This window comes from Tenrec ecaudatus, chromosome 4 (assembly GCF_050624435.1).
Source record: "Tenrec ecaudatus isolate mTenEca1 chromosome 4, mTenEca1.hap1, whole genome shotgun sequence".
Taxonomy (NCBI): domain Eukaryota; kingdom Metazoa; phylum Chordata; class Mammalia; order Afrosoricida; family Tenrecidae; genus Tenrec; species Tenrec ecaudatus.
The window spans coordinates 121,095,816-121,114,369 of record NC_134533.1 but is presented as its reverse complement, the minus strand read 5'-3'; the positions used below and the strand labels follow the sequence as shown (position 1 = coordinate 121,114,369).

General features: G+C 44.9%; 1 pseudogene; it reads left to right on the top strand.

Annotated features, from left to right (window-relative positions):
* The first annotated feature begins 15,937 nt into the window (after nucleotides 1-15,937).
* On the top strand, nucleotides 15,938-17,225 carry LOC142446019 (ragulator complex protein LAMTOR3 pseudogene; annotated as a pseudogene).
* The last annotated feature ends 1,329 nt before the right edge of the window (nucleotides 17,226-18,554 follow it).

Genomic DNA, 18,554 nt, shown 5'->3' with positions numbered 1-18,554 from the left:
AAAGGCATTGGTTATCCTAATCTTAGTCACTATAAGAGATTAGTTTTCTTAATTAGTGTACTGCCATGGATGTTCATTAATGGCTTGTTAATTAGGTTGACGGGTGTTAGAAATGATGAAGTCAGAAATATCCAGGATATATGGCTTGTTGAAAGTCATTGGTGGAAGCTTCCTCCCATCTCATGAGCAAGTATCAGAATGGAAGCTAGGTCTTGATCTCGACCTCATCCTGTGTCCAGAGCTTTCAGGTGTGAGGAGTCTGGCTGCCTGTTGAACTGAATGCTACATCTGGAATGTTACAGCTGCATCTAGCACAGCAGGTAAAGCATGAGAAAAACACCTGAGAAAGAGCTGGACCCCATATATATTTCATAAATGGCTGCATACATGGCAGAATCTAATGTGAGATTTGCTTTTCTTAAACCCTGGGACTACAGGGAGCAATGAAGCCTCTGGGCTGTAACACAGCGTCTCTAAGCGTGGGAATCAACTCAATGGCAGGAGGGTTTGCTCTCATATGGATAGCTACCCCCATCTCGCTGAGAGAACTAGTGACAGGACTCCGACACGCTGGCCTACATCATACAGTGGTCTGGCTGGAAAACTGGGGGAAGGCAAGGGACAGTGGAACACAAGTTTTCAGGATCAGTGGCTTGGTGGTTTCTGGCTTGAAAACAGCCGCAGGGCGCAAAGGCCTGAAATGCTGCTGGTTTAAACACAGTAAATAAAAGTTTATCTCTCTCCCATGTAAGCCGGGGCTCAGACAGGCTTCGTGAAGTTACCAAGGGCCAGTCTCCTTCTGTCTAAAATGAAAGTCTCTGATTATCGAAAGACAGAGTTAAGAAAACTAAATAGCTAAGATACAGACTGGGTATACATGTGTATATTCTGTCTCGTTCTGCCATCCAGAACCTGCGTGGGCAAAGAGGCACAAGCCAAAGGACACAGCTCCCAGTTGCTCATACCCACTAGCCAGAACATCATTACAGAACCACAGCTACTTGCAAAGAGTGCTGGGAAATGTCAGCTTTATTTTAAGCATCTGTGTGCCCATTCAAAAATGAGGGGATCTATTCCCAATAAAAGCAGCCATGATGGTGCTTGGGTTTCTGTGTGGGGTTTCTGGCAGCAAGGCTGTGGTTAGACCCGCTCGGCCGCTCCTCAGAGAAAGACACAGCTGTCGGCCTTTGCAGAGATTTACAGTCTGGGAACCCCAAAGGGGCAGTTCTGCTCGGTCCTATGTCGGGGTGCTGTAAGTTGAACAAGACTTGATGGCAGTGGCTTTTTTTCTTTATTCCCATTCGAAGACAAAACAATCTTGGGAATCCACCACAGTCCTTCCACAGTCAGAGAGGATGAGTGGAGAAAGGAGGGCTGGGGAACCAACAGGCACAGACCAGTGCTGGTCTGGTCGTCAACACCTTGACTTCTTACATATCTATAGGCAAGGAGACACTGTTCGTCCCCACTGTGCGTTTACCTCCCTCAGGGCCCAGTTACCAAAAGATGAATCGGTGCCTGGTCCAGCAGGGGCTCCCAGACCCTGGCCCAGCGCAATGGTGTGGGTCCATTCTGATGGGTCAGTGGCTTTGTCTCATTGATTTTTAAATGTTTCAAATATAACTCATGGGAGTAATGTCTGGAAATCATATTGTATGGAAAAGTAGCATTTAAACCTAAAGGAGAGGAGATGTAGCAGGGAGATCAGTTCAGCCATCATGCTTAATCATTTATAATAATAATCACCACCTTTAGATTTTGTTTTAAGTGCCAATTAAGTGCCAAGATATGAATTGGGTTCCCTGCTCTATAGCCGCTCTCTCTAATCCTCACAGTCATCCCGAATGGCGAGAATGATTTTCACTTTTACCTACAAAGGTGTTGAAGATCTCAGAGGCTTTTGGGGTTTCTCATTTAAAAGAATACAATAACAATTCAAACCTTTGGGTGTTTGGCTCCAAAAAGTTTGCTCAACAGTGGGTCTTCCCCTGTGTTGGAAGAAGAAGCCACTGCCCTCGCGGGACTTCATGGAGCAGGGCTAAGCTATTACGGGGGAGCCAGGAGAGTTAAGCCCACATTTAAAAGAGACTTTTTCACATTATGTTATTCAGAAGTGAAAAGTCTTGGCAAGCTGATAATGAGATGTATATAGAAATGTAAAGGACCTAGAACAGGCAAAGCAATAAATCTTTTTAAAAATTTTTGAGGGATTTTTATGCTACATGATCAAGATTCACTGTCAACCCACAGGCCTCGAGACCCAGGGCACTGGCACAAGAAGAGGCAAAACAATGGCTGGCGCAGAATCTCGTGTCCAAAGACCCACACGTGTAAAGTCCAACGGGTTTTGACAAAAGTGCCGATGAAACTCAATGGGGAAAGGAAGCGTGGGTTTTAAAACTGGTACTTACATGGGATCATTGAGTCTCTACCCCAACCTACTTCATTGGGGAGGGGTCACGAACCTAAATGTAAAAGCTGAATTCTGAACCTTCGAGAAGGAATATCTTTCCAATCTGGAGGGGGCGGAAAGGATGGCGCAACGCAATCCTTAGTGGGCGGGCGCCTTCGAGCTGATGGCGATGATGCGCACACGACTCCTTAATGACGGACGTGGATGACGTGTGCATATCACATCAAGAAAAACTGCTTACAAGAAAGAAGGAAACCAACTTTGACCTGCGGTTGCCATAGGTGAAGGAGGAAGAGTTTTCGCTCAGAGAGCATGGAGTTCATTTTAAGGGAGGCGGAACCATTTGGAGAGGGTTAACCGTAAAGAGCGTGATCAGTGGCACTGAATTATAAATAAATAAGTAAGCACACCCATAAGAGAAAAGACGGTGTCAATGTGCATCACTGAAATGAAAGTTTCTGATCATCAAGACACGGTTAAGAAACTAAATAGATAAGCCGCAGACTGGGTGTGCATATATACTATATTATATTATATATATCTGGCAAAAGACACCTAAAGAAAATATATAAAGAACTCCTAGAAATAAATACGAAAAAGACAATTCAATTTTTTAAATGGGCAAAAGATTTGGGCGCTTCACAAAAGAGAAGTTTCACATGGCCAGTGCACACGTAACAAAGGCTGCTTGTCATGAGGAAAATGCAAACTGAAACCACAGTGGGACACCACTGCACACCTGCGAGAATGGTTAACATTGAAGAGGTCTATCAACACCAACTCTTCTTAGAGGCTTTGGAGCAAGTAGGCGTCTTACATGCTGCTGGTGAAAGTGTAAGACATGGCCCTACTTTGGAAAACTTGTCAGCATTCACCAACCTTATACTCCAGGGCTTTTGAAATAAATGAGACACATGAAATAAATGAGACACAAAAAGTCTTGCTTTGCAAAGTTTGCTGGGACTTGCTCGCCAAACATTGGAAACAATGCAAATGTCGTTGAGAAGGTGAATGGATAAACAAATTGAAGTCTATTCATACAGTGAGCTAATTGCTCAGCAACGGTCTGCTTAAAAGGAACCAACTATTAATACATGCAGCCACACAGACACATCTCAAGCATATGACATGAAGTAAAAAAGTCAGACACAAAAGCATGTGAAGTTCAAGAACAGGCAAAACTTGTCTAACCAACTCCAAAGCTCAGGGTGTGACTGCCTGCTTCTGGGAGGCGGCTGGGAGCGTTAGGTGAATGGAGCACAAGAGAGTTTTCCAGGAAAGAGCACGTTTCACATTTTGATTAGGACCACAGATACGTGGATGTATTTTTCAAAGCTCATCAAACTCTGCATATGAGACGTGTGCATTGTACTGTATGGAGTTACACTTCAATTAAAAATGAATTTTAGATGAATGAATGAGATGAGTTGTCTCCTAGTATTATTTATGCTTCCTGATATTGGAAGTAGTCAAAATAGATTGAATGCTGGCCAGAGATTTATGGAGCATTCATACTGAGAGTTAAGAGCAAGTAGTTTAAAACCTAGAACAAATTAAAATGGGCCGAGAGAGATAAAAAATGATAAGGCGTTAAAGTTTAACTAAACTCTGTCTGTAATAATCCACTCTCCAATGCACTCTGCCTGCTCACAAACTATTCACACCCTTGGTCTGTGCACAAAGGGGGTTCACCAGAGGCTTACTCCATGCGTATTCTCCCCTTCACGCTGTTTTTTGTTTTAAATTGGAAGAACTTTGTTCTAGGTAGCTATCTATCTATTTAGTTATTTTTTTCGTTTTTGTATGTTTTTCTGTAGGGAGCTGCGTGTCTCCCCACCCTGGATTTTAGCCATGAATTTACTCTCGCCATACAAACTGCCCTGAGGTTTTACTGCCCTTTGTTCCTTTCCTGCCAGAGGGTGGCTGCCTTGACCCTTGCGAGGATTGGTGCTCTTTCACTAGCAGCTGCTATGCTCATTGGTCAATACATGACTGATGGCATCTCCCCCCAGGCTCACCAGGAATGCTTCATTAGCATACCTACCTGTTTGATCAATTGCCCACCATTCCTTCCTTGTTTGGAGATGCACGACTATTGGCTACCTCAGCTGTACCTTATTTTACATGTGACGTAATGGTGCCAGCCCCTTGCTGGCTATTTAAACTTCTGCTCTCAACTCAATAAATGAGGTTTGATCAGATTCCTGTCTTGCCTCTATCTCTCCATGCCCTTGCCCATCTTCATTCCCAGTCCCTCTTTCAGGTCCACGTTGTTGATGTCCCGCTGGTCAGGACATTTTTCTATATATGAAATCAAGCCTAGTTAAATCTGTATATGAAATCTATACATGAAATCAAGCCTAGTTAAATCTGTCATGATTTCTTAGGAGTGTGGCAGGGGGGAAATGGGGAGTTAATAACAATGAGTACAAGAAAGAAGTCTTCTAAATTTGATAGTGTTGATGAGTATTCAACTCTTCTTAATATAACTGAACTAATGAATTGTATGCTATGTGAATTATAAGCCTATAAGACTGCTGACAACAACAACAAAAAGATTAAGTAGTTTCAAAATATAAGTTCAGATTTTAATATCTTCATATGAGCATAAATTACTAAGTATCGCTACATAAATGAGTAGGCTCATTCAAAGCCATGGTTAAGCATATCTCTACTCTCAGTGGGGTCTGCAAACAAGTCCTCTCAGTAAGACGCTTGTCTGAGTCTCTCTAAGATGCCTTCTAAAAATATCCAACCATAACCATGGCTTCAGAGGGGAGCTGCTGAGCTAGTTGAAAGGCAAGGCAAGGAGGTTATGGCCAGTTAGTAGAATCCCAGAGGGGTAATCTTGATAAAAATTTCTCAAAGGGGCACAAGACAATCGTGGGATTTGTTATGAAGCTTCAGAAAATTGAGAAGTGTAATGGCAAGTCAAAGGCCAGGTAAGTTGTACTGTATTAGTCTGCGTACTTTATAGAAACAAATCCACAGAAACTCATGTATAAGAAAAACATCCCAATCCAATGCTGCCTGAGCCCACAAGTCCAACATTAACCGATTAACCCCTATGTCTGATACCAACCCACGAAGTCCCCCTCCAGCTCACAAAATACACACTATGATGTCGACTGCAGGAGGAAAGCCAAACCAGTGGACATGTAAGCATCTCAGCACTGGCAGGGGTCTCCACACGGCTGCTCCAGCACCCAGGGCTGCATCGGGGTAGACCCATGTGGCTTCTACTTGGGGGTGTCTTGCAGGAACTGAGCTTTGCCAGCTGAAGCAGGGACCTGGCTAAGGCAACTACACCCTCGTCCAACCATCACAATTCAAGAGACCCAAGAACTTGAAAGGTGAGGCTCACCCGAGTCATTGATCCTTCCACCCTTCAATTAACCCCACATGTGTTTATCAGCCAGGTTGGCACAATAAACTACCTCAGTTGTACCAAGGGGTTTTTTTTTTCTACAAGAGACATGACTATGCACTGACTCTTCATGACAATGCACCCACTCATTCTTCAAGAGTAGCAAGAGCTGTCCTATGAAAACTTCTTTGGGAATCGTTACTGTCTTCTGCCCTATCACCTTGGTTCTTGCTACTTCCAACTTGTTTTGTTCCCTGGATTCAAATAAAGTTTAAAAGGAAAACAGTCTGAGCCAGGGGAGGTACAAAAAAATGCAAGTTTTCTCTTGGTGTATATTGAATCATGCTTGGTGCCCGGCTATCAAAAGAGATAGTGTCTGGGGTCTTAAAGGCTTGAAGGTGAACAAGCGGCCATCTAGCTCAGAAGCAAAAAAGCCCACATGGAAGAAGCACACTGGCCAGTGCGATCACGAGGTGCCAAGGTACCAGGTATAAGGAATCATGCAAAAAAAAAGATATGTGTGTGAATGTATGTGTATACGTGTGTATATGTGTGTATATGTATATATATATACCATATTAAATGAAGGGGGAAGTGCAGAGTGGAGACCCAAGGCCCAAGTGTCGGCCAATGGAGATCCCCTCATAGAGGGGTTTAGGAGAGGAGATGGGTTAATTAGGGTGCGAGGTAGTACCGATGAAGAACACAGCTTTCCCCCAGATCCTGGATGCTTCCTCCCCCCAACTACCATGATCCGAATTCTACCTTGCAGGGCTGGATAGGACAGAGGCTGTACACTGGTACATATGAGGGCTGGAGGTACAGGGAATCCAGGGTGGATGATACCTTCAGGACCAAGGGTGTGAGGGGCGATGCTGGGAGAGTGTAGGGTGAGTGGGCTGGAAAGGGGGAACTGATTACAGGGATCCACATGTGACCTCCTCCCTGGGAGAGGGACGGCAGAGAAGGGGGGGAAGGGAGACTCCGGATAGAGCAAGATATGACAAAATAACGATGTACAAATTACAAAGGGCACATGAGGGAGGGGGGAGCGGGGAGGGAGGGGGAAAAAAGAGGACCTGATGCAAAGGGCTTAAGTGGAGAGCAAACGCTTTGAGAATGATTGGGGCGGGGAATGTATGGATGTGCTTTATACAATTGATGTATGTATATGTATGGACTGTGATAAGAGTTGTATGAGCCCCTAATAAAATGTAAAAAAAGAAAACAAATTGAATCATGCTGAATTCTTTGGAGTTGGGAATATGTCAAGAAACAAAAGCTTCAGGGGGATGATCCTCTTGAAGTTGTAAAATCAGTTTTTCTGTTTTTCGGTAAACTAAACCCAGGATTGATAAACCTGTAGGGATAGCAAGGGGATCAGGAAGAGAGTGGAGGGTGGGGGCTGGCAAGGTACCCAGAAAAGATATTTAAGAACTGATTATGGAAGCAGTGGTTCAATTCTGCTTGACATGATTGAATGATGCAATGACATGCCATTTGGATTAATTCTCAAGTGATAATAAATTGAAATACCAAAACAAACATAGATCCAGGAATGGTTTGGGGGTTCACACTAAGTCCCAGCCCCAAGTTAAGAACAATCGGTTCTTGCATCATGGCCCTGCTCCATACCAGCCTCCAGAGAGGAACACGGAGGAGAGGATGCTATCACACAATGTGGTGAAGAAATGTGATGGTGCCTGGCTATCAGATAAAGAAGCATCTGGGGTCTTGAAGGCTTGTCTCTGAAGAATCAGCCATCGAAGTGAGATGTCAGCTAAGTCTAAGCACACTGGAGGATTGTGAAGCATACACTATGAAGTTGAAGGGAGGGATTAGGCTCAGAGCCTGAAGTCTGAGAATGTGGTTTAAAGAGGCTATGGATGACGATTGGAGCCCAAGATTCATTGGTGAAACCATACAGAAAATAAACTTCCAGCGAACACCCTCTATCCACAATGGAGGGCTAGGAGGATAGTGGTCACTAAACGGAGTGTATTGTGAGTGGACTAGAAAAGGCCAAAGGCAGAAGCCTGACTTGAGCAGTTAAAACTTGTCATCAGATTCCCCTTAGGATGTATGCTGAACCTGATCTTGTTACTAAAATATTACGCTTTGGCGGGTTGTATTGTTCTGTTTTATTTTTGATTGTACATATTAGGGGGTATCTCAGGATTGCTATGTCATTGGGGTCACCGTCTTAAAATTGCGGTACATGTTTTTTCATTTTGGGGGGGTATGAAATCCAGGACTGATGAACCTATAGAGTCAGTGAGTGGAATAAAGAGTTTGGGGGGAGGGAACATGGAGGTGGTGGAGGGGTACAGGGGTGATGACATCAAGAGGTCCACATAGAAGAAGAATGTTTGGAAACTGATTGTGGTAGCAAATGTACAATTCTGCTCACGTGACTGATCTATGGAATGATCTGATATAAATATCAATCCCAATTAATAATTTTAAAAAGAAACAACAGCTTCACCTTTTGATATTTTCATTTAATGAAGGTTTCTATGATTTCATACACTATTTTTGTTACTTACCCTCATGTGTGGTATCGGACCAGTGATGGACAATATGCCAGAAACGGCAATGCCTACCTTTACCTTCTAATTAGACAATCAGAACGGAGAAAGAAATTTATATAATCAACAACTTAACAACTTTTAAAAAATTGTGTCTGTTTCTTTTTCTGAAATTCTTCCTCTATCTAGTATTACTTCTCACTACTTCTGTCCTGGCAGCTGGACTCTTGCCCACTCAAAGCTCCTATTTCCTAGAACTGGGGTGATTGCACATTTCCTTTGTTAAACATGCTCCCCAACCTCACTTAGCAACTTCTGCTCCTCCTTGAAGACTCAGTTGTTAGTTGCCCAGGAAGACTCTGCTCTATCCATCTTAAGTTTACCTAGCAAGCTTTGCTCCCAGACTGAAGGCTTCACCTGAAGAATACTTTATGAACATGCGGTTTCAGGATTATAGAACGAGGAGACACAGCCAAGCCATTGGCAGTAGCATGTTTATCAGGCTCTCACAAGATAGAGTGAATGATGCAATGTGACCCGAGGACACTTCTGTGGAAACCACAGTACTTCAAGTTCGGTGGGCCATTGTAACGCCAGCAGAGGACCAATTGAGATCGTTCCACTAGGGAGACTTGGAAACTTGCGAGATTGGGGCTGATTGTAGTCGAATACAGCTCACTGCTTACATGTGCAGGCGTCTGTGAGGGCAGCAGGAAGGTTAAAAGAATGAATGACACTCCAAGCCAGATGGACAGTACTCAGCTGTATATGGAACAGATAACCTGGGAATCTGGACAATGTGGCAAAGCATGCAGCTTCACTGAAGAAGACTCCTTAACAGCCAGCCTGTGATATTTGATGACACAACCTTGCTTGCTGAAAGGGAACAAGGCTTGAAGCACTTTCTGAAAGTGATCAAAGACGACAGATTACACCTCAACATAAAGAAAACAAAACTCCTCACCAACCGATCAATAAGCAACGCTCTAAGAAATGGCGAAAATGCTGAAGTTGTCAACATTTTTATTTTGCTGGGCTCCACAGTCAACCCTCATGGAAGCTGCAGTCCAGAAACCAAATGATGCACCGTATTGGACAACCGTGTTGTAAAAGATCTCTTTAGTGTGTTCCAATGGAAGATGGCTCTGGGAAGACTAAGGCTCACCTGACTGAAGCCATGCTGTTTCAGTGACCTCGTGAACAGGTGAAAGTTGTGTTGTGAATCAGGAAGACCAATGAAGAATCGATGCCTTTGAGTGATGGTGTTGGTGACCAAGCTGGACTACACCATGGACATCAGGAGAAAGAGCAAATCTGTCTTGGAACAAGGATGCGCCTGGATGCTCTCTTTGGAAGCGAGGATGACATGGAGAAACTTCATCTCATGAACGTTGAGCTAGTCACCAGGAGTGTGTACATCATGCGTGTACAGTAGATGGCTAGTAGAAAAGAGGAGGACCCTCGAAGAGATGGACTAGCACAGTGGCTGCAACGATGCGCTCAAGCACAGCATGGATTGTGTAGAGTTGCAATAATCTGAAAATTACTTGATGGACACCAACAACAAGAACAACAAGCTAATGTATACTGAGCATTTTCTGTGGTGCCTCATCCTACGGTGAATGCTCTGTAGTCATTCATTTTATTTAAGCCTCAGTATAACCCATGGCACAGAGGTTAAGTAGAGTGCCCAAAATTTCTAAGAGAACTTAGAACTGTGTCTAATTTCCAGTTCTGTTTGATCCTAAAGCCCATCGGGCTCCGCTGAGTCCCGGAAAGAAATTGCTAGAATCACTAGAATCGGTATCTTGCTTCCAGGCACCTCAACAAGCCCAGCTGAAAATCTACTTTCCCGTGACATGACTTATAGCTCTCCTGGGAAGAGGTGTCCACAGCATTCTTCAATAACCTGTCCTAGCGTCGTAACATCTCCAGCCGGGATGTTCTTTGGGTTGAGTGCTCCGTCCTTAGAAGTGGAGCGACAACACATGAACGAAAAGCAAAAGCCGGTTGCCATAGAGTTGATTCTGGCTCACACCAACTTCGCGTACGCCAGACAACAACAGTGCACCAGAGGGTTGTCAATGCTTGTTGGGGAATTAGATTGCCAGGACATTCTTCTGAGGTGCCCAGACCTTGGGATCAACTTGTAAAAGCAGAAGGATACAGAAAGGGCTGCAATAGGAAGCTGTTAAGTAAGTGTACTCTGTGCATCTTCTATTTGTCTGAGCTTTGTTTGTTTGAGAAATGGATTCGTGCTCATGAAAGCACCATTCCCGCAGACCATGGACAATATTGTAACAGGGAGCTGTGATCTAGATAAGGAAAATCACCAGGAACAAGTCTGGCAGGTGAGGGACGTAGGAGTCGAAACCTGGTTTTGCAGTAACCCTGGTTTTGCAGTAACCCTCTCAGCTTGTCATTTTATCCGGATACGGCACCAGCAAACTGTGGTTCTCCTAGTACACGCATGGGGCTCTGAAGGACAATTGAAAATGAAAATAAAATGATCATCATTTCATTTAGAACAGCTTTAAAGGATTTATTTAGATATGGTCATTCCATTTGTTTGTAGAGTATATATTTATGGCTATTGAATAATTTTTAAATTGTTGTGAGGGACAGGCTTGGCTCTTCCCTCTCAAAAGATTGCCTTCCCCTGGTCTAGATCAACTGAACCCAAGTCAAAAGCACCCGTAGCACCTACTGGAACTCATTTCTCCTTTCTTCTCCTTAGTGCACGTGACAGGGTGGTTTGTTCTCACAAACAGTACCGTGAGAACTCACAAGAACAGGGATTCCTCTTGCTCAAGACCCTGACCTCAGTCCGAAAGGGTTGCATCCACGATGACTCAGACCAAGTAGCTGGCAGCAGGAGAGGTCAGAGCTATGATCTTAGAGGGATAGTGGCCCAGGGTGATAGAAGGGAGGCCCCATTAGGCTGGGGTTCACAAACCTCCTCCAATACTGCTCCCCGCAATCTTGGCAAAGCCGCGTGGTTCTCCTGGCTCTGTGCTGGCCATCCAGGCAGTGAGGGGGGAATTGGTAGCCCTCGCCTCACTTTCCTCTGATAGAAGTTTGGAGGGCTATGAAATAAAGGCTGCTGGGGAAGCTCCCAGGGAAATTCCTGAATGAACAACTCCATGGAAGCTTTTGGAGGTTGTTTCCCTTCAAACATCACCTCCAGGTTCACGTCTATTCTTTCGAACTTGTCCCTGATCATGGCCACTAATTGCCCTGGGCAAGCACAACACCTGACACATGGTAGACAAATCATCTTTGTGGAGTGAGTGAGTGATCACAGTGATTCTTTGAGTCTGGCTCTTAGCTGTGACATTGCTAGTGCAGGGCCTCCTCTCTCACTGTCTCTGGAACCACGTATCAACACTGCTGTAAAGAAGTTCTATGCTGGCTTAGGAGCTATTTTTTTTCAAGTTCCATATTAACCTCTTTCAAAAACTTACTGTTATTTTATATACAATTGTGTTTATTCTCAAAAATTTAGAAGGAAAATGTCATCAGCTGGGTTGACATTAGAAAAGCAAAACCAATGATGCTTATATGTCTCTAGAGAGAGGTGTCTACCAAGAAAATGGCTCGCACAGTTGTAGGAGTGGACAAGGTCCAAGCCGGTGGGTCAGAGGCTAGGCTGGAGGCGACCCCGACTTGTGTAGCTGAGGCAGGTTCCAAAGATCAGCAGGCAACATGGCAGGCCATTGGCTCAAGCCCACAGAACCAGCCAAGGAGAGGATCCAGAGCCAGGAAAAAGCAAGCAAGCCTTTCCATTTATGTTGGAAGTAGGCCTCACCCGCAAAGAGATCTAATCGTGAGGAGATTGCTAGGTCTTAGCCTCCAAACCACTAATAATCCTGGCCCTCAAATGCTGACATAAAGCCTTAATTTCCACAACAATTAATAAGCGTAACCTTAACATCCATGGACATCACTGGTCTTTCGATCTGTCATACTCTGGTGACTTGCACGTCACATTTACTGGAAGCTATGCCACCAATATTTCAAACACCAGCAGGGTTCAGTGGGATTTCTAGACAAACAGACTAGGATGAAAGACGTGGTGATCTACTTCCAAAAAATGCGTCACTTTGTGGCTCACAGTAGACCATCGTCAGGTATAGTGCTGGGAGACGCGCCCTCTAGTTTGGGAGGCAATTAAAATACACGGGCTACCATGATGGTCTCACGCACACGAACACACAGAGAGCAGCAAGGTGCTTTGGTGTTTGTATTGGGGCAGGAGGAGCAGCAGCACATGGAAGAAAATAACGAAGAACCAAGGCATTTGGATTTTACTGAGTTCTTGCCACGTGCTATGTACTGTTCTAAGTACCTTATGTGTCCTGCATCGGTTTATCGGTAGTGAGCTGGGGCATGTTTACCAACCAACTTTCGAGACAAAAAGCAGCTCTGGTTGGCACCATTTGGCTAGATCAGTGATGAAATGGTCCTGGCCAATTGCAAGCCACCCATGTTTATGTCCCTGACTAGAGTAGGGAAAGAGTCCTGATGAGGCAGTGGGTTATGCATTGGGCTGCTAACCACAAAGTCAGCAGTTCAAATCCACCGAGAGACCTAGCAATCTGTTCCTGTATATATCACAGTCTATGGGACAATCCTACTCTGTCATGTGGACTCACTAGGAGCCAACCATCAACTTGACCGCACTTAACAACAACATGCTGCCCAACTGCTATTACCCTCTTTAGAAAGAGGTGACTCTGAGGCACAAGGACATCAAAACACTTTCATAGGAGCTAGTGATGGCGGAGCTTGGCTTTGAACCCAGGGAGTTGAGCACCAGAGCCTATACTCTAAGAGCCTAACCACTAAGTTTTACCCTTTCTCACCTTGTGATGAAGACATTGTCAACACCCTGTCCAAAAGAATTATCCTGGGATGACTAGCCCTTTCAGCCAGTGGCTCACCCGTGTCCTGGGGCTGTTTGTGCTTTGTTTGGCTCTATTTTGCTTTTGTTTTAGGCAGCACCACCTGTTATTAGTTTGCTGTTTTGGCCTCCATCTGGACTCTTACGTGGTGCTTTAATGTGTAAACGAGCCAAATGGCAAGTCTTCCAGCTGTGTTTTAAGATGAATGAGGTGGGGTGGGTGTGGGTGAGGTTTCCTGAGTCCTGCTTGCCCCTTGTCCTACCCAGGTAGCTTCTGAACAAACTGTGCAGAATGCCAAAACACCCACTGAGTCCTCAGTCCTGAGCAGAGTGAAATACTGCCTGGGCTTGGGCCATCTCCACGGCCAGTTACAGCCAGGCTGTTGTGTCCCATAGAGTGTTCATTGATTTTAGGAAGTGGGCTTGAGTCAAGCCTTTCCTCTGAATCCGCCTTAGTCTGGAAGTGCTGTCGAAACCTGGATAGCGTCACAGTCACGTGTAAACCTCTGATGACAGAGGAGCTGTGGCTGCACATGACACACAGGGATCAGGAATCGAACCAGGTCTCTTGCATGGAAGGTGGAAAGTCCACCATGGAACCATGCCAATTCAATTAGCAACACCAAATTGTTCTACTTTTAAAAACAGTTTTATTGGGGCATAATCCACATACCATACCACTGAATGGTTCAAACGATTTTTTGGGTCTTTTTTTTAATAAATCTTTTTATTGGGGCTCATACAACTCTTATCACAATCCATACATACATCAATTGAGTAAAGCACCCTTATACATTCGTTGCACTCGTCATTCTCAAAATTCGCCTTCCACTTGGGTTCCTGGAATCAGCTCGGTTTCCTTTTTTTTTCCCCTCCCCCTCCCTCCCCACTCCCCTCTTCCCCCTGCTCCCTTAATAGTTTATAAATAATTCTTTTATCTTATCTTACACTGCCCGGGGTCTCCCCTCACCCACCTTTGTCTTTTTCTTTAATCTCTTCTCATTCTATCTGCAAAGAGAGACAGACAGAAAGACAGAGGCAGAGACTAGAGGAAAGAGACCAGAGCAGAGGAAAAGAAATAGTGTGTCAAGTATTATCTAGGACAGAGCAGAGCTGCGCAAATTATTTTAGGGACGCATCCAGGCCAAGGTGAGCTGTTAGATCACATGCAAGAAGTGGCGGGGCAGGGGGGTGCGGGGACAGGGGTAGGACGGGCCATTTATGCCTAACACCTGCCTCTGGTCTTTTCAAGAAAGGATGCGGAAAGGAAGCTACAAACTGGGTTAAGGTGGGGACACTTCCCTGCCCCCCACCTGAGGACCTGAACAAATACACCCTTTCCAGCATCCCTCCTCATCCTCCACTTAATCCTACCTTCGGTTTGCAGAAGGCCAGAAACCGGAACCAGGCTTTCTGGCCTTTGCTCAAACAGGCCGCTCTCCAGGCTTACCTCAGGACGGATGTCTGTTGAGCAGATAGGGTTGTGAAATTGCCAGCGAAGAGGAAGCCTTTGTCTAGAACAACAAACCAGGCACCCTGAAGTCAGAGCCAGGTGTCTACTCTGTGCAGACAGCCTATTCCCCAGGCCTGTTAGCCTTGTCTCTATTGACCTGTGTGCCAGCACTGAACTGAGACACCGCTAGGGGCAGATCCACATTTGCGTCAGAGGCCTGTTGGACTTTAGCCGATGGAGAGAGATTGAGCAGAGACTGGAAGAGAGTAAGAAACTGAAGCCGACTAAGGGCTTAGACTGGGGCCTGTGCCCACACGCAGGGGAGCCAGACGCGGTTTCTCCATTTGGCAGGTTCCAAAATCCATTCCACCAAAGCGCAGACTTAGATTTGGATTTGTCAGTTTTGTGGATGACTTCCATTTGCCTTTAATATGTTCTCTTCCCCATTGCTCCCTGCTCTGTGCTCCGAGAAGCTGGCCTATATGGTCTGCATCAACAGGACCCCTGGCCTCGGGCGCCCGTTGGCTTTGGGTCATTGGAGGCATTGGCAAGACATCCTATGGTGGGGGGGCGTGGGGAGTGAGGGTGAAAATGTTCTCAATGCACATGAGGGGAAGCACGGATAAATCACTAACTACGAATCACCCAGGGATAATGAGGAAACGGAACTCTCTCACAACATGGATGGATTTTGGAAAACATGTCTCTGAGTGAAGTTAGTCAATCATCAAAGGACAAACATTGTATGAGACCATTATTATAAAAGATAAAAAATCAGGATAAAGTTTTTTCATAGCCAAAGGACTAGACCAATGATCCCCAGGGCTGGGGACAGGGGGAGGGAGGTGGGAAACAGGGCAAGTAGTGGGAGGTTTGATACATTGAACTTCCTGAACAGAAAAATGATGATCTGAAATGGAAGCCCCACCCAACTCACAATGAAAAGTTTTTAAGACGAGGGAGGTAACATAAGCTTCAATTCACGAGAATCAGGCTCTGAGTAACGCTTCCTTGCTGCCCTGCCTTTTCACAAGGTGCTTGTGGAACGGAGGTAGCAGCATTCGTGGGATCGGCTCCCCATTACACACTCTTGAAATACTAACAAAGCATTGCTTCCTGAAGAGCCCACGGGGTTACGAGTCACGTGATGACTGTTTGCAGATGAGTCTGTGTCTGAGGCTGCCCCTGACGTGACACACAGCCGAGCGAACCACCTATCCCCGGGAGTGAAAGCCCAGGAGTGGCGCTTGAGCTGCGTGAGAAAGGGGCTCATATGGCGGATGACCTAAAGAGATTCCTGTATAAAAAATTACCAAGTGTTGAAGGACTCCATGCTATTGTTGTATCTGATAGGGATGGGGTGCCTGTTATTAAAGTGGCCAACGACAATGCTCCAGAGCACGCTTTGAGACCCGGCTTCTTGTCTACGTTTGCTCTTGCAACCGACCAAGGCAGCAAGCTCGGTCTCTCAAAAAACAAAAGTATCATCTATTACTATAACACCTACCAGGACTAATTGTCAGCCTAGAAAAAGAACTTGCCCTTTATTTGAAGAATTGAGACAAGTTGTGGAAGTTCGTGAGCGGGCAGCGGTTTGGACGTGTGCCTTGTCCCCATTGTGCAGACACAGTCCCAACTCGGCAGTCTCTAGACCACACGAACGCTTGTATCTGTTGACCCAAGAAAGGGACCTCTGTCTTACCTTTTACTAACAGAAAGAGCCTATAGATGTAATTTCTGGACAGATTGATTATTATATTTTCTTGTTTGGGGCATTTTCTTATTTTGTGTGATCTGGGAATTCCACAGAAATGGTTCAGTCTGCCACGGCTCCCATGGAGTTAAGTTCTGCCACCAAATGTAGATGAGAATCTCCTTAGTGGATCAGCATCAAAATGATACAGTGACCCACGTGAACCATCAAGTGCTCCCTTTTGTAAAATGTGCCCAGGCCTGCAGAAAGAAGCAGACCCTGCTGATTGTGAATAACGACGAGAACCTGTTTTTCTTCTTGTGATGTTGTATTTCTTGGCACTGAATGTGAGGAAAATACAATGGTAAAAGTAATAAAGTCAGTACAATCACGAACTCTTCCTATGTACATATTGCTCTACAGTACAGACGACTTGCTAATTGTGGTGGTTCCTCTCAGAGGGTGCTGTTCATCCCTAAAATTCAAATTATAGCAACTGATTCCCCCCACTCTGCTGTCTATACATAACCAATCAGTGTTATAATGTTGGTGTGTTCTTTATGAAATTTAGATGTGATTCATTATCAAACTGCTTCATATATTCGTATGTGTGTAAACATGATAATACAGACTTTTTTCATACATGAATATAAATAAAGTAGTATTTTTTAAAGTGTAAAAAAAAAAAGAAATACTAACAAAGCGAGGAACACGGCGGAGGGGAGGGGTTTTCTTCTCCTGGTCCTCCCAGGCTCTCTGAACCCCTCAGATGGGTGCCAGGCTGTCACAGCCATCTCCCTTTTACACAGCTGCCTCCTCTGGGCTCCGCTCTCTGCTCCTCCCCATTGTCCCGTTAGCCTACGGCTGATGCAAGTTTCTCTCCCATGATTTGTCCAGGATTTTATTGCATCATTCCTTGGAAATACCCACTTTGCCAGCGCCCTCTGCTTCCTGTCACAGCCTGATGTTCAGTCAACATCTGCCACACTGATGACAGTGAAATTAATATCAGAATCTGTCACCAAGGCAAATTTACATATACTGTCTGGAGTTTTATCCTTTTATGTTCGAATGTTCAAAAGCTCTTACATTTGAAATATGTTCTACACCCCCTAACTAACCAATTCCCAGCTAGTCAATTCCCACACATAGAAAGCCTATCTAGGGTTTCCAAGACTGTAAATCTTCATGGAAGCAGATGGCCTCGTCCGTTTCCTGCAGAGCAGCTGGTGGGTTTGAACCACCAACCTGGTGATTAGCCTAATGCACAGTACCAACAGGGCTCCTTGCAACTTGAATCCGCTGCTTGACACTGAATGGTAGAGCCTGGGTTCTATCGCATGTGCTATTTATTAGCCGCCCTGGGGTCAGCCCCCAACTCATGGCAACCTCATGCACAACAGAAGAAGGACTAGACCCATCCTTGTGATCTGTCTCGGCTCAGGACATTGTCATCCATTGGGTTTTCACTGACTGATTTCTTCCTAGTCCGTCTTAGCCTGGAAGCTCAGCATCATAGCACCACACAAGCTTCCAGTGGAAGACACTTGTTGGCAGAAAGCAGAAACCGGGGCTCCTCTGTGGAAGGTGAGAGATCTATCGCTGAAACATCACTAGCGTCACCTGCCTTCTAATTTGGTTAAATAGATGTTAGCTGTGCTTGCCTCTTTTACTCAGTTGTATGAGTATATGAAACTAAAATTGAGCTAAACAATAAAACATTAAATAACTATTGGTAGGCTAAATGTTGGTAAATACGAATGGAATATTTTTAGTGTAGTAATTCAGAGCACACTCTCTAGAGCAGTGGTTCTCAACCTTCCTCATGCTGCCACCCTTTATTACAGTTCCTCATGTGGTGGTGACCCCAACCATAACATTATTTTCATTGCTACTTCACAACTGTAATTTTGCTACTGTGATGAATCAGGTGACCCCTGTGAAAGGGTCATTCGACCCCCAAAGAGGTTGCGGCCCACAGGTTGAGAACCACTGCTCTAAAGTAAGATGGATCATAATTCAAGTCTACAAATTATTTCTGCTACTAACCCTCCCTAAGTCTTGGGTTTTGGGTTTTACTGCCCATATAACTGTAATTATAACTGTGCCTGCTTGTTGTGGTTATGGAGGGTAAATGAGATAATGTACATAAAATAGGAGTACAGTGAACTCGGAGGTGGGGTGGGGAGAGATCTTT